At 37.9% G+C, this 16,021-nt stretch overlaps 1 protein-coding gene and 3 non-coding genes across 4 annotated transcripts in view; 3 read left to right on the forward strand and 1 right to left on the reverse strand.

Annotated features, from left to right (window-relative positions):
- LOC109421249 (centaurin-gamma-1A) overlaps positions 1-16,021 on the reverse strand; it is a 560,936-nt gene that overhangs the window by 224,598 nt on the left and 320,317 nt on the right. The gene's annotated exons all lie outside the window — the stretch shown is intronic.
- Positions 1,762-1,835, forward strand: Trnan-guu (transfer RNA asparagine (anticodon GUU)). The gene has a single exon. It is a non-coding gene; the product is annotated as a tRNA-Asn (tRNA).
- Positions 2,119-2,191, forward strand: Trnak-cuu (transfer RNA lysine (anticodon CUU)). Its single transcript has one exon. It is a non-coding gene; the product is annotated as a tRNA-Lys (tRNA).
- On the forward strand, positions 3,578-3,649 carry Trnam-cau (transfer RNA methionine (anticodon CAU)). Its single transcript has one exon. It is a non-coding gene; the product is annotated as a tRNA-Met (tRNA).

Consider the following 16,021-nt stretch of genomic DNA (forward strand, 5'->3'; position numbering starts at 1 on the left):
GAACTTTGTTTCAAATTTCTGATGGGTTTCTTCCACTGAAATTCCTCTAGCGAATATTTAAGAAAATATTTCGGGGATTTTTGTCCTCTTACACCTTTAGACATTTTGCATCACCATTTCCTCCCCATCCCCGCTGATCGTAAGGACCTGGCCAGGTGTCGAGAGTTCGTTAAATGAAAGGTTTGTCAAGTCCCAGGCAACTTTTCTGGCGCATTGAACGTCTCTATCGACAGCCACCCCAGGATGTGTACGGTCGGCTATGCTATGCTATGCTACTTACACCTTTTGACATTTTGCAACAAATTCTTTTAAGAACTCCTTCAGAAGTATATCCAGTAGCGCTTCCTGCTCGAGAATACCCTCCAAGAATCCCGTCAGACATTTATATAAGAACTCCTCTAATACCTTTGTCTGCAGTTTCTGCTCGGATTCCTGCAGAAATTAATTCAAGGTTTCCTCCAGAAATTTTTTCTGAGGTTTACTTAAGAAATCCTTCAAAAGTGTCCTTTAAAAATCTCTTCAATGATGAGGTATTCCCGCCAAAAGTTTCTGCAGATAAATACTCCTCCAAAGATTACTAGGTACAGATTTTTTTTCGAGAGAATTTTGTTCAGGAATCTGAATCTCTTTTGAAAATTTTCAAGAATTTTTTGTAATCTTCAAGAATTCTTTTAGAAATTCCTTTAGGCAACCCTTTTAAAAATTCTTCGGTATTTTTTATGGTATTTCATGGAGTACTTCTGTAAAATCCGTGAAAGAATATCCGAAAGAATCTCTGAAGTAATCCCAGGAAAACTTTCTGAAGGAACCACAGGAGCACTACAAAAAAGAAACCTTCTAAAAATTTCTTCATTAACCTCTTTGACAAAATATGTTAAAAATTTTCAGTGTAGCTGTAGAATAATTTTTTTTCACATCTTCTTTTAACTATAGATAAACCTACCGCCTTTTTACAAGAAACCGTAATTAGGTTTACGACTTTTTAATGGAACAATTCCATGAACAGAGTAACAAACAAAACTTAATAGCAAAAAGTCCCAAAGTTGCAGTTCATAACTGCGGCGCGGGGGAATGCACTTCTCCCGAAAGTGGCAAAGCATAAACAGTACTTCTTCCTTGAAAGGAGAAGAGATCGTAAAAATCAGAGTAGGTACCCATTCAAAGTTACAGCGATATGGGTTTGAGCGTTTGAGGGTTTGAGTTCAGCCACCGAGGGCAACAGCCAGCAGGGACATCAAACGAACGACGATCATAAACGTGCGAAGACGCTCAGAAGCTTTTGTATTGGCACAGTTGGTTACGGCATGTGCTTTGCTCACTCGCTGGCTCGCTGCTACGTTGTCGTCGTTGAGTTGGATGGAATTTTATTGCTTTGTGGTGGGATGGATGGACGACTGCCTGTCTGACTGCCAGTCAGTCGATGTGGTTGACCGTTGTTGATAGGGTAGGTATGATGCACCACAATTCTCTGCGAGTCTGGATAGATGACCTCTAAATGAGATCTAATGAAGGTCTAAATGATAAAATTGGTTGAATATAGCGTTTTACGACTGTGTTGGAATAAACTTTTGCTAAATCAGACTCGCTTTTGTCTATCGAGTCGACGGGATTCTTTGTTTGGTCAGCGACCTGATATGGTTTATCGAAAGTAATCCAGCAGTTGACATGGAAAGCACGCTACCCGCACTACGTCTCAAAGATTACACACATGTTCGTCGTGACCTTGATTCTAATATGGCCTTATGGAGTCAGCTTCATATCGCCTTCGTGGCGCAATCGGTTAGCGCGTTCGGCTGTTAACCGAAAGGTTGGTGGTTCGAGTCCACCCGGGGGCGTGATCTTTTTTTATATGAATAAAACCTGCGTTATCGATCTGTATGAAGAATAGCTTTACGATTATGAAAGGCGGAAGGCTCGCGGCAGCGGTAGTGTACTTAATCATTGTAACATTTTTGTTAGTCAGTCATTTTGAGGTTATGTTCGTTGGTGTAGTAAACAATTTGGATTTATTTTATTTGTGAAACTGAAAATTAATGATGAAATAATTATCAACAATGTAAGAAGTAGTATTTGTCCTCCCACTAATGTGGTTTGGAGCAAAGTGCTACTGATCGATATGCCCGGCTAGCTCAGTCGGTAGAGCATGAGACTCTTAATCTCAGGGTCGTGGGTTCGAGCCCCACGTTGGGCGACGAATATTTTAATCTACTGTATCGACCAAGATCCCGTTCTTGTTCTTCATTCTTCATTACACCAACAAAGCAAGCCACAAAGTATCTCTAAATACCAAGGTAAGAGAGATTCCCGCAAATGTCAAAAATGAGACTCACCAACACATCTGCATTAGTTATGAAAAGTTGGTGTTTTTACACTAAAATGTCATTATTTCAGCCAAGTTTGTGAAGTTTTATTAGTTTGAATGTTCCTAAATGCTGAAAAAATATGCTGAACCAATTAAAAAAAAATTGTTACCGATTTTCAAATGGCGATATTTCCTGTTTGATTGCATGGAGGTCACATTTAATCCAGTGAGATGCAATTAAATAATTGCTTCTAAGATGGGAGTGCTTAATTTCTTAAGAAAGTTTGCTAAATAGTGATGCGCCCATACAAATCAGCGCAAGCTTCATAACTATTTTTTGCTTTTTTCCTTTTCTCACTAATCTGTGAATATTAGCGGGAATCTCTTACCTTGGTATTTAGATACTTTGAGCAAGCCATACTGTTTGACAATTATCAGGTCATTTTGACAGACCACACACATGCACGAAAAAGACGCATCATATATTCTACTTTATCGATCTTGTTGTCGTCCTTTTCATTCTCATGTTACATCTGTCAAAATGACCTGAGAATTGTCAGACGTTTTGAGGTTAGGTTCGTTGGTGCAATAAAGAATTACATGTCACCAACCACCACCACCTACCAATCACACAACATATTTGACAAGTATTACATCAACGAACCTAACCTCAAAATGGCTGACGACAATTCACAGGTCACTTTGACAGTTGCAACATGAGCATGAAAAGAACGGCAAAATAGAATACATGGTCCGTCTTTTTCGTAGTCTGTCAAAATGACCTGAGAAGTGTCAAACAGTTTCATGACTAGCTTTGTTGGTGTAATGAAGAATAATTTCAATATGTATGACAATTATTTTATATATGACACACATGCATGATAACGACAATAAATCTCCTACTTGTCCGACCTTGTTGCCGAACAAGGTTGTTAGATCTGTGAAAATGTCCTGAGAATTCTTCATTACACCAACGAACCTAACCTCAAAATGAATGACAAATCTCAGGTCATTTTGACAGATGTAACATGAGCATGAAAAGGACGGCAACAAGATCGATAAAGTAAAATAAGTTATCCGTCTTTTTCGTGCATGTGTGTGGTCTGTCAAAATGACCTGTGAATTGTCAAACATTTTCATGGCTAGCTTTGTTGGTGTAATGAAGAATTGTCAAACATTTTGAGAGAGTGAAACGCTGCATGAAAGCATTTTCGTTGATGGTTACGAAATAACTCTTCTGATATAATGCACTGACGGGCGATAAAGTAGTATAGAAGCAGAGTGGCGCAGTGGAAGCGTGCTGGGCCCATAACCCAGAGGTCCGTAGATCGAAACTACGCTCTGCTATAGTGACTTTTTATTGTTGTTTGCAGTTACAAGTCAATCAATGCGTGGATTTACTACACTTATAACGCTCTGCGATAGGGTAAAAACACTAGACTTAGCCCCCTAAATTTCTTCTCTAATCTTCGCCACTTCATACATAAAATATGGCATTTGTATGGAGGGGCGAAGACTAGAGCAGTGGCGAAGTCTAGTGCTTTTACCCTATATGAGTTTTGTTGTATGAATACAAGTGAAAAATAATGAAAAATTAATCATAACATATTCTTACCAAGATCAGCTGAGGCATCCGTGGATCCACTTGAATATTGATATTTGCGATGACATCCGGAGGCCTGATGAAACACGATTACGCACTTCATACTGCAAAAATTATGCGGCGTCTTCCATCCGAAGTCGATGTCTGGGTACTAACAGGCCCACTAACGGCAAGCGACGAAAATGTAATAAAAATTTTCTTTCGACTAGTAGCTTTCAAACACGTAACAGGTGTAGTGTAGCGGAATATCATTACATATAGGAGGCTGTGCTTAGAGCACTGACAGGAGAATATGAGAATAAAGTCATTATTGTTTTAGTAACCCGAACAGTAAACTGTGTTTCCTACATTGGCGACGAGGATGGGAAACTAAACAAACTCTGAACCCAGCCCGGCACTAACAGCGTTACAGAGGTCACGAAACACACAGCATTTGGTCCAGTTTATCCGAAATATCACGGGAACGGGAAAACGAAAAAAAAAAACACGTGACAAGCAAAACAAAACACGTCCGATCGCGGCGATGCCTACTTCGATCCTTCCATAAGGGAGCCTACACACCAGTCAAACGGTTGGTCAAACCTGACCAAACCTAGGACCAAACGACCGACCTACTGTCTTTCATTCTTCATTACGCCAACAAAGCTAGCCATGAAAATGTCTGACATTTCTGAGGTCATTTTGACAGACCACACACATGCACGAAAAAGACGGATCATATATTCTACTTTATCGATATTGTGGCCGTCCTTTTCATGCTCAAGTTACATCTGTCAAAATTACCTATGAATTGTCAGTCATTTTGAGGTTAGGTTCGTTGGTGTAATAAAGAATTCAGCTTAACGCTGTATTTGTCAAACGATGGAGCATTTGTCAATCGTGTGGCCAGGTTTGACCACACTTAAAGCGAATTTCTTCGTGAATTTCATATAAGATTCACCCACAGACAAATGATTGACTTTATTGACTATATGATTGACTCGTTCCAAAAATTCCTCTCAGAATTTCGCAAGAAACTCAGCGAAAAATATCCACAGTAGGGCTTGTAATTTGACAGAGCGTAGTAGCATGCTTACAAGTTGAGTGAAATATTTTTTTTTCTCACCGCAAACTTCTTTGGAGACAAGAAAAAGTTGAACTTACGAACCTGAAAATAGAAGAGAAAACATGTTTTAGTATTCTTATTTTTTGATTAAATTTTCTAAGGAATAAGCACAGACAAACAGACGTAACACTTCGAACATTTTTCGATTCAAATCACAGTCACGGAAACATATTCGCTCAATTCTTCATTACACCTACAAAGCTAGCCATGAAAATGTTTGACACTTCAGGCCAAACATTTCAATAGGCCCTATCTGCATTTGAATGGCTCTCTTTGTTTACTTTCTCTTTCAATTATTGCAATGTAATGGTAATACACTTTTCAACATTTTTTGCAGTACAAATCAAAAGACGATTGTTTTGACCATCGTTCAACGCAAGGAGACAATCATAATACAAATAAACAGCTGAGATAACGAAAGAGAGGAAAACCAAGGAGAGCCTCTCTTCTGCAGACAGGACTTTTAGATATGTTTGGCCTGACTTCTCAGGTCATTTTAACAGACCACACACATGCACGAAAAAGACGGATCTTACATTCTACGTTTCGATCTTGTTACTGTCCTTTTCATGCTCATGTTAGATCTGTCAAAATGGCCTGAGAGTTGGCAGTCATTTTGAGGTTAGGTACGTCGGTGTAATATACTAAAAAACCGAGTTTGGCCCACCATCAACTAGATGGCGATAGTTTGTTTGTTTGTTTGTTTATTTTCGACACTTGACACCAGGGTGCATTCAGATGGCGATAGTGGATAAACGTCAAACTCGAACAAAAACGATACGAGCGCCACGGGTGGGTAGTTGGCCAACTATCAACATTTTAAATATACCGTTAAATCGGTGTACGACGCGACGGGAATTATCAGAGTGTTACGTCTGTTTGTCTGTGGAATAAGTATGTATCTGGATGAAAAGATCGCTACCAAAAACGTGTGTACGAATTTTATAAAAATAGCTCATAAAACGGTCTAACGGTCATAAATTGATGCGGGGCTTTACCAGGTATCATTCCACATACACAACCCAGACAACTCTTTGTTAAGTTTACCAGAAATGTATCAATAACTTCCACCAAAAAATCCGTAAAAGTGTTCGCCTCTTATGTCTGCAAGAAACTTTTCTGGTCTTTTCCTTGAAACTACTCGAAGATATCTTGAAAGCTTCTACCTTAAATATCGTTACGAGCAGACTGATAATATTCAACCTTTATAATTAGAACGAAATTCGTAAGAAATTTCACGAATACAGTGAGGACCCGATTTTATCAGCTCCTTGCATTTTCCAGGCATTTTCTCCCAGAAATCTTCCTAAAATTCTTTCAGAAATACCTCCTGCTATTGCTTAAGGGCCTTTCCTGTGGATTTCTTCAGAATACTTCTACCGGCTTTTTCCTAGGACTTCTAGAGGTATTCCTCCAGGTATTTATTCAACTATTTTTTCTTTGGATTCGTTCGGATATTCCTGAAGGGGTTTCTCTAGAAATTCCTGCATTTCTTTTCCCAGAATTCTTCTAGGGATTGTCCTAAGAATTTCTTCTGGGATTACTTCAAAAACTCTTGCTGGGATGATCCAAGTAATCTTCCTAGGATTCTTCCAGAAGTTCCTTCAGTGTTTCCCCCCGGAATTCCTCGAGACATTTTTTCCTTGAATTTTTCCAAAAAAATCACTTAGGATTCCATCAGGAACTCCTCCTGACCTTCATCCAGGAGCGCATGCTGGGATTCCACAAGCGATACTTCCAAAAATGCCTTTGATAATTCTTTCAGGGATTTTTCTAACGACTCATCCAGGAATTCCTCCAGAGTGTTTATCCATGGATTACTCTAGAAATTTCTCCACGAATTCCACTTGGCCTGCCACCAGGAATTCCAGCGGAAGCAATACCAATATAAATCTCTTAAGGAATCCCTATAAGAATTTCAGGAGATGGACAATCTCTAGTGAAATCCCATCAGGACTGCCTGGAGGAATCCTAACAGAAGTTCCTAGAATATGTACCACGAGGAGTGCCTAGAGGAGGAATCAGTAGAAGTATTCTGAAGAAATCCAGGAGGAGTCCCCGAAGGAATCGCAGGGGAAATTTTTGGAGTAATCCTAAGAAGCTTGCCCGACAGCATCCAGCAAGAATGCCAGGAGGAATTCCATGAGAAATCCCTAAAAGATTTCCTGGAGGTACACCACTTAGAATTGCTGTAGGAGTCCTAGGGGGAATTGCGGGAAGAACCGCAGGAGGTATTGCTTGATGTATACTAGCTGAAATTCCACTGGAACTTCTGGAAGAAGTGTCTTGAATAATCTCACCAACAAATCCTGAAAAAATCTCAATAGAAATCTGTAGAGAAATCCCTAGAAAAATTCCGGGAGGTATCATAGTAGGAATTTCAAAACAAATCCTAGGAGGGATTTCTGGAGGAATTTCTACAGCAATATCTAGCGAAAACTCATCAGGAATGCTCTTCATTGAAGACATATCGGGAGTAATCCATAAAGGAATATCTAGAGAAATCACTGGAAGGATCGATAGAGGTGTTCCTGGAGGAGAATCCATGAAAACATCCCTGAAAAAATACCAGGAGGAAGTATTTCGGATATCGCAATTTTTTCAGGAACTTTGCTGGAATTCCTTCAGGAGTTCCTCAGGAATTACTCAAGGAACATTTCGAAAAATCCTGCAGGATTTCCTCGGGAATTCCTTCGAAAGATTCTCAGGAATTTCTCCGAAAATTCCCCGAGGATTCCTCCAGGCGTTCCCTTAAAACTCCCCAAGGAAGTTTTCCCAAGAGTTCCTCCAGAAATTTGTCCTGGGATTCCTCCAGGAGTTTTTCTATGAATCTCTCCAGGGATTCCTCCAGCGATTTCTCTAGAAATTCTTCCAGGGATTCCTTCAGAGATTCCTTAAGAGTTTCCTTCAGGAATACCCTCAGGGATTCCTCCGCGAATTCCTCTATGGATTCCTCCATGGACTCATCCAGGAATTCATTCAGGTATTCCTTCAGCAATTCATTCAAGATATCCTCCAACAACTAATCCAGGGATTTATCCAGGTTTCAAGGGATTCTATCAGAAATTCCTACAGGATTCCTCCAAAGTTTTCTTCAGGAATCCTTCCAGCGATTACTCCAAGAATTCCTCCAGGGAATTTCGTCGGGTAATTTTCCCGGGAAATTTCTCCAGAAATCCCTCTAGGAATACCTCCAGGAATTTTTCCATGAATTACTGCTAATTTATCTATGAATTCTAGGGAATCCTTCAGGAATTATTCCACGGTGTCCTCCAGAAATACATCCAGGAATTCCTCCACAAATTTATCCTGGAATACCTCCAGCAATTCCAACAGGTGTTCTTCCCGGAATACCTTCCAGGAATTCCATCAGTCATTCTTCCAGGGATCCCTACAGGAATGCTTACTGGATATACTCCAGTATATATTCCAGAAATTCATCCAGCAAATACTCCAGTGAATTCTTGCAGGAAATACTCCTGGAAATTCTTGAGGAAATTTCTGGAAGTATTCTTGTAGGAATTCTTGGATGAATTCCTGAAAAAAAAAAACAAATCTTCAAGGAATTCCTGGGAAAATCCTAGAGAGATTCTTGGAGAAATTCTTGAAAGGTTTTTTTGGGGTATTTCTGAAGGAATTCATGGAAGGGAATTTTGGAAGGGAATTCTGGAAGGGATTGTTGGAGGAGTTCTTGGCGGATGTCTTGGAGGAATTCCTGAAGGTATTCCTGTAGGAATTTTTGGAGGAATTTTTACAGAAGGATTGGAGCAGCGTTTGGAGAAGTTCTTATAAGAGTTCCTGTCGGAATTCTTGAAAGCATCTCTGGAGAAATTCCTGGGCGGATTCTTGGAGGAATATCTGGAGAAATTCTTAGAAAAATTCCTGGAGGAATTTTTGGAGAAAATTTTGGAGAAATTTTTTTTTTGTGTTCAGCTGTTTTATTTTTATTCTTCAACCACTTAACCAACAGCTCTTTTGTCCACTAGGGCACTGCGTGAGCGTTTTCAATGGCAGCTGCGCTTACACTTTGCACAGCGCCTAAATGTATACTATTCTATTTCAACTAAATCCAACTGGTTGTCTTTGCGCTGCTGTCACTTTTCTACCCTGTCCATGGTAGAATGATGAGCACGAGGATGTTGATGTGTGGCTCTTGTTTCTTTTCCAGTCCGATGGGGGACCATTGTGAGATGCCGTTAGCCGATATCCTCGGGGAGAAGAGCAACTGACGAAAAAAGTGCCGGGGTTGGGATCGAACCCATGACCATCCACTTATGAAGTGAGCGTGCAGCCACTACGCCACGGGCCCCGGCTGAGAAATTCTTGGAAGAAGTCTTGGAGCAGTTCCAGGAGAATTCCTTGAAGGAATTCTCGGAGGAATCCCTGGAGTTGTCCCAGGAATATTTTCTTGAGACGTTTCTGGAGGTTTCCTGAAGAATCTAGGAGGTATTCATAAAGGATTTTCTGGAGGAAGTTTTGAATGAATTCTTGAAGGGATTTCTTGAAAAAATCCCTACAGCTATTTCTGGCGAAATTCCTGAAGGGATTCATGGCAGAAATCTTAGAGGATTCTCTGGTGAAATTCTTGGAGAAGGTCCAGTAGGAGTTTTAGAATTCAGATTCTTAGAAGAATTCTAGGCAGATGACTTGGAGGAATTCCTGGATGAATTCTTGGAGAAATTCCTTGGGGAATTCTTAGGGAAGTTCCTGGAGATATTATACGAGAAATTTCTGGAGGACTTCCTGAAGAAATTTCTGAGGGAATTTCTGGAGGAAACTCTGAAGGAATCCCTGGAGGAATTTCTGGAAGAATTCCTTGAGAAATTGCTGAAGAAACCCCTGGATTAGTTGTTGGAGGAAATCTCGGATGAATTCTTGAAGGAGCTCTGGAGGAATTCCTAGTGGAATACCTGAATGACTTCCTGGATGAGTCCATGGAGGAATCCATAGAGGAATCTCTGACCATTGGAATGGTCAATTCCAATGACCCATTTTGATTCCGGAACCAGGTGGCCAATCCTTGGTAAATCCGTAAATTAGAAGAGAATACGCTTCTTGCGCTTCTTAAATGACAAACACTGTGTGAAACACACTTTTTATTTTCATTGTTCAGCTGGAAAATCGGGCGTGGGCAAAATGGGAGCTATACAAAATCGGGTCACCACTGTAGTTCCGTTTCATGCTTTTCTATTTCCCTGCTTTCAAGAAATTTTAAAAGTTTATGACTAGTTTGACTGACTCATTCTACAAGCACCATTACGACGAATTAGTTCAGCATGATGCTGAATAACATTTGGATAATTTTCAGGCACAACCTTTGGTCGGGTTTTGTTCACACAAATTTGGAGAAACTGCATATAAAGCATGGTGTTATGTACCAACTGAACTGTTTGTTGTTAAATCGTTTTACAACTATATAGTAAAGCTGTTATTCAGCTTTTGCAAAAATTATTAAAAATAAATGAAATGCAAAATTTTTCAATTTCCGCACGAGTTTATGGATTGAGCTTATGCTGTGAATAACTATTGTGAAATAATAACTACACATAAATTTACCTAATCCAAGATTCGAACTCGAGATCCGTCGAGCATGCCTTCCTATCTGCGCCATCCTAGAGATGAGGAATTGCAGCGCTCAAATCAAAACATAATCTTCCCGTGGTTTAACAATGATCAGACTTTGACTCCTATTCAGCAGGGGTGAATTAGCACAGAACATTATGGTTAACAACTGAACAACAAATTAATTCAGCTGTTGTTCAGTAAAAAAACACGTGTTTTTCATCATGTATTCTGAGTTAAAGTATGATGAAACGAAAGTGCTTATTTGACTTGTGAAAAGCACATTATACAGATGCATGTGCTAATTTATACATGAACTTAACAAGAACCATGAAAAGGTCTTGTTAAACTATGTTGTAAAGGAATTACTGCAAGTCGAATAAAAATCTTATTAAACGCTTGAAAAGTGTTTTAAATTATCATTGTTTCTACCGATGCGAAAAGTTGAACTTTGGCTACTTTTTCAATTGAAAAAGCATTTGTACAGTAATGTGTACAGAATAATTTTAGTTCAGCAATAATTACTATTATAAAGCAACAATTCAGCATGCATGCTTGTTTGCAGCTTGCTATTGTTAGTTGGGTACCATCTTGAAATAGTTATATTTACAAAAAATGTTTCTCTTGGCAAGTCATGAAATGCGTTCAAAGTAAATATAATTGTTTATACTTAGTTTTCATAGTTTTAAATCAGTAAGTAATGAATAAACTTCAATTAAAAAAGTGATAATTAAAGTGTTTTCTTATTGTGTACAAAAATCAATCTTAAAAAAACTACCACTAATTTGACACGCAGGAACCTCACATTCCTCCCTCCAAGCTTCGAAATTGATAATCAACCGTCGAAACCAAACGCATCCGGACAACTTTGCTCCCTTTTGGATCATTCGGCATTGCGATCAAAGCAATTTATCTTCACTACCGACGAACTGACTGAACGGCCCCTCGAAGTCGCAGCGTTCTTCGCATTTTTTTCCTTCGCATACCTAACTGTGCGAAAAAGATGATAAATGGAAAAATTTGCAATGACAAATCTGGCTCTAAGATTGCTATAAGCTACGGAAAAGATTCTCCGCCGACCGGCTTCATCGCGCCAAGTTGCACGTGCTGGCTGTAAGAAGTTAGTCGGTTCCTTATTGAGCCTCAAGCAGCACTTTCTGACAGAGGGTCGTCCATGTATAGGAACAATTCTACTACAGTTTAGACCTGTTCACAACTTGACATTCAAATGTCTTTAAAGAGACGAACCAGCCAAGGGCTGAAAGTCTCTCAAATAAAGCTAAATCAATCAATCAAATGTCTTTCCTCTTTGAGTCTAATGATGTTCAAACATTTTTTTCGACACTTTTTCATACAATATTAGGTGTAATTTAAATAAAAAAAATTAATAAAATAAATTAAAAAATCAAATAGCTTTATAATGACAATGATTGGAACGAATGGGTGGAACATATTTTAAAACCGAAAAATTCTAGCATGCGACCCCTAGGAAATGCTCTACTGTGCCTAGTTAAGATTTTTTTCCCAGAAACCTCCTCCCCCTCCCTATGCATTGTTTTTTTACGATTTTTTTCTGTAATTATCAAGAAAGGAATATTCTTGCTGGAATTCCTTTTTTGAGTTTACCAAGAATCATTCTTATAATTTCTAGAAAATTCTGGGATACCAGCAGAAATTCCTTTGGAGATTCTTAAGGACAAACGTCTTGAAATCCCGTTTCAAAAGTGCATCAGAACTTCAGACGCACAAATCTCAAGAAGCATGCTTCAAACAACAGTGCATTTTATTAATCTGTTCTTGCTCACTGGTAATAAGCTTAAAATAAAAAGCTCAGGTGCGTTGGTTATGCTTACGTAGAGATTTGTGCGTTCGAAATCGTGAGTAGGTGCCAAAGTCGGCCATTGTGACGGCCATTTTGGGATTCTAACGAGTCTGTCCTTAAAGGATTTATCAAAACTTTTCTGGAATGTTTACAGAAAGAAGCTTTACGCAGAATTTCTTTGAATGATTTAAGCAAGAATTCCCCTTAAGATTCCTTCTAGTATCCCTTCAGAATGCTTCCCTGACCATGCATATTTTTAAAATTTTCTTCAGGAATCTCTCCGGAGATTCTACCAGGAATTCTCCCACGAATTTTCCTTTTTCAAGAATTTTTTCAAAACTTTCATCTTGAAACTGGCCCATGGGTTTCCCCAGAAATTCTCGCTTGATTCTACAGGAAATTTGTTCAAGGATTAGCAATTGCTACATTGTTCATGCTTGTATTCCTTCAAGTATTTCTTCAAATATTGAAGGAACTCTTCCAGAAACATTATCAGATTTTGCTCCAGGAGTTTCACTCCCGGAAACATTTCTCCGAATGTTCTTCTGAAAACTTCTCAAGGAATTTCTCCAAGATTTTTGCAGGAATTCCTACAAATGTTTCTTCAAAAGATGCCAACTCCAGGAGCTATTTCGATTCGGAGAATCTGTAGAAATTCCTCAAGAGTTATCCTTTCCAGAGTATTTTTCAGAAATTATTGCTATTATTATAATTATTATAATTTATCCAGAGGTTACTTTTGGTATTACTCCATAAGATCAGGAATTTTATAGGTAATTTATTTGCAAATTCCTCTAGAAAATTTTCTAGAGACTCTTCTGCAAGTTTATACAGAGGTTTTTCCAATAGCTTCCTCAGTTATTCCTTTAAGCTTTGCTTTGGATTTACACCCGATTTCTTTTTTTTTTTTTTTTGCACGTGTCTGATTTTTTCTATAACTTAGTCAATTTTGAGCTGATTCTCATGAAATTTTGAACATATGTAAGCACCATTAGTACTATTCGTGTACGCAAAATCAAGTCAATTGGTTGAACATTGACTGAGTTACAGAAAAAAAACGACTCATGCAAAAAAAAAAGAATCGGGTGTATTCAGACCTTCCTTCAGGAATTCCTTTAGATTTGTTTTTCCAAAGGTTATCTCAACAATTCCTGTAGAAATTACTCCAGAATCTATTTCTTGAGGTTTTTCGGGGAATTAAAAAAAAACAGTTCTACGTATACTTACAGAGGGTTCTCCAGTTCATGCAGGTGCTATTTCAAAAATTCTTCCAAAAAATCATTTATTTTGAAATTTATTCAGTGATTTTCAAATGTATCCCTCCATATTTTTATCAGCAATGTTTTGTTTAGAAATTTCGTAATTTGGTAGTAGCTTAGGAGTTTTTGTGAACAAAGTCTTTTAGAAACAGTACAAGAATTATATTTATTGGAATTCTGGAAATTCCTCTAGGAATAAGTCTCTCATGATAGGAGTATTATAAGGTTTTCCTTGAGGTATTTTCCTTGGTATTATCTTAGGAATCCTAAAATTGCTTAATTGATAACCTCCGAAATTGCTTTAAGATTTTTTTTCCAGGAATTTCTTAAAAAATCCAAGAATTTCTTCAATTTCTATCTCCAAAATTTTTTTAAGGAATTTCTTGAGACAATCGTTCAGGAATTTATAGCAATTCCTTCCTTCAGCGATTTTCTTTTCCTTTTTCAGCGATTCTTTTCAGCGAAATTTCTACAGTAATTGTTGCGTATTTTCTGGAAGAGCTTCTGAAAAATCCTGGGAAGAATATCTGAACGAATTCTGCAGGGTTCTTCTGAAGACATCCCAGAGATGAAACAGCAAGAGCAATTTCTAAAAAAAAATCCTTGTAGAATTTTCTGCAGAAATCACTGAAGAAATTTCTCAGAGAATTCTTGGAGAAACCCTGGAAAGAGTTTCCGAAGTAATCCCTGTAGAATTTGTAAAGAAACAATTGAAGGGATCCCTAAAATTCTGAAGAAGTTTCTGGAGCACCACGAATTTTAGTTTCTCTCAATGAATCAATTTTTGAAGAAACCATCAGTAGAATCCCAGTAGAAATCTTAGAAAGTACTGTTGAATGAATCTCTTAACGAATTCAAAGAAATTCCCGGAAAATTATGAAGGAATCTATTAAGAGCTTCCTGGAGAAATATTTAGAGAAATCCTTGGAGGAATTTTTAGAAAAAAAATAAAGTAGTGTTTACAGAAAATTTCCAGGAGAAATCCTGTGATAATATCCTATGATCCTCAAATAATGAATGAAAGTATTGCTGTAGAAATCTGTGAACGAATTTCTGAAAAAAAAAAAAGAATCCTGTAGGAATACCCGGAGAAACGCATAGATAAGTGTCTGTAAAGATCCCTAAAAAACTCTTGAGATATTTCTAAAGGAATTTCTACGGAATAGGAATTATTTTTGAATATTTTTTTAAGAATCCGTGTAGAAAATATGGGAGCTATCCTTAGAGGAAATGCCAGATATATTGCTGGAGTAATATATGGAGGAAATCCTGAAGGAATTTCTGTATGTATTTCTGCAGGAATCTCCGGATGAGTTCCTGCCTGAATCACTAGAAGCAATAATGCAAGAATCTCTGGAGAAATTCCGGCAGCATTTAATGGATGAATCCCTGAGGAAAGTTTTGGACACATTCATGTGGATTTTTTTTTCCATGGAATCCCTCGAGCATTTCTTGAGCAAATCTTTGGTGGGCTGAAGAAATACCTGAACATACTTCTGAAGGAATATCTGGAAAATTCTTTAAAGAAACCACTGGAATAATTTAATAAAAATTTTTGAAGACATCCCAGTCGAAAACTGTGAAGGAATCTTTGGAGAATCCCTAGGGGGTCCCTCTCAACAAATTCTTTGAAGAATTTCTAAAATAATTCTTGGTGGAGTTTAAGAAGCAACACACAAAAATCTATTAGGTATAATAGAATTCTTGGAGAAATTTCTTGAGAAATTCATGAAGGAAGAAATTTGTGAAAGAGTTTCTTAAATAAACTATGGTTTATTTGAAGACCAAATTCTCGGAGCAATTCCTGAAGAAATCCATGGAAATTTCCTTGGCCTTAGAAACCTTAGATGAATTTATGGTGGAATCTCATAAGCAAGGAATTTTTGAAGGCGTCTGTGGAAGATTTACTAAAGAAATCCTAAAGAAAATTTCTGGAGGAACCAATGTTTTTCTTGAAACTACATTGAAAGCATTTCTGAAGAAATCTCTGGATGATTTTCTTAAAGAATTCATGTAGATTCCCAAAAAAAATCTATGGTGGAACTTTTAAGCAAATCCATGAAAGCTTTACTTGAGGGGTATTTGGAGAAATGAAGGAATCTCTTATTAAAATTCCGAATGGAATTCTAGAGAAAATTCTTAAACGATACATGAAAGTTTCTCCAAAGAACATAGAAAAAAAGGGGAAGATTTTCAGAAAGGAAATCTCGGAAGATTTTGTAATGGAATCCTTGGAGCAATATTGGAAGGAATCCAGGGATGGTTTATGAAAAAGTTCCTAAATTTATTTCTGAGGTTATCTCTAAAAACTTCGCTTAAAATTTTAAAGGAAACTAATAATTTTCTGAATGAATCAATGGAAGTATTC

The sequence above is a fragment of the Aedes albopictus genome, chromosome 2, assembly GCF_035046485.1.
Source record: "Aedes albopictus strain Foshan chromosome 2, AalbF5, whole genome shotgun sequence".
NCBI classification, from domain to species: domain Eukaryota; kingdom Metazoa; phylum Arthropoda; class Insecta; order Diptera; family Culicidae; genus Aedes; species Aedes albopictus.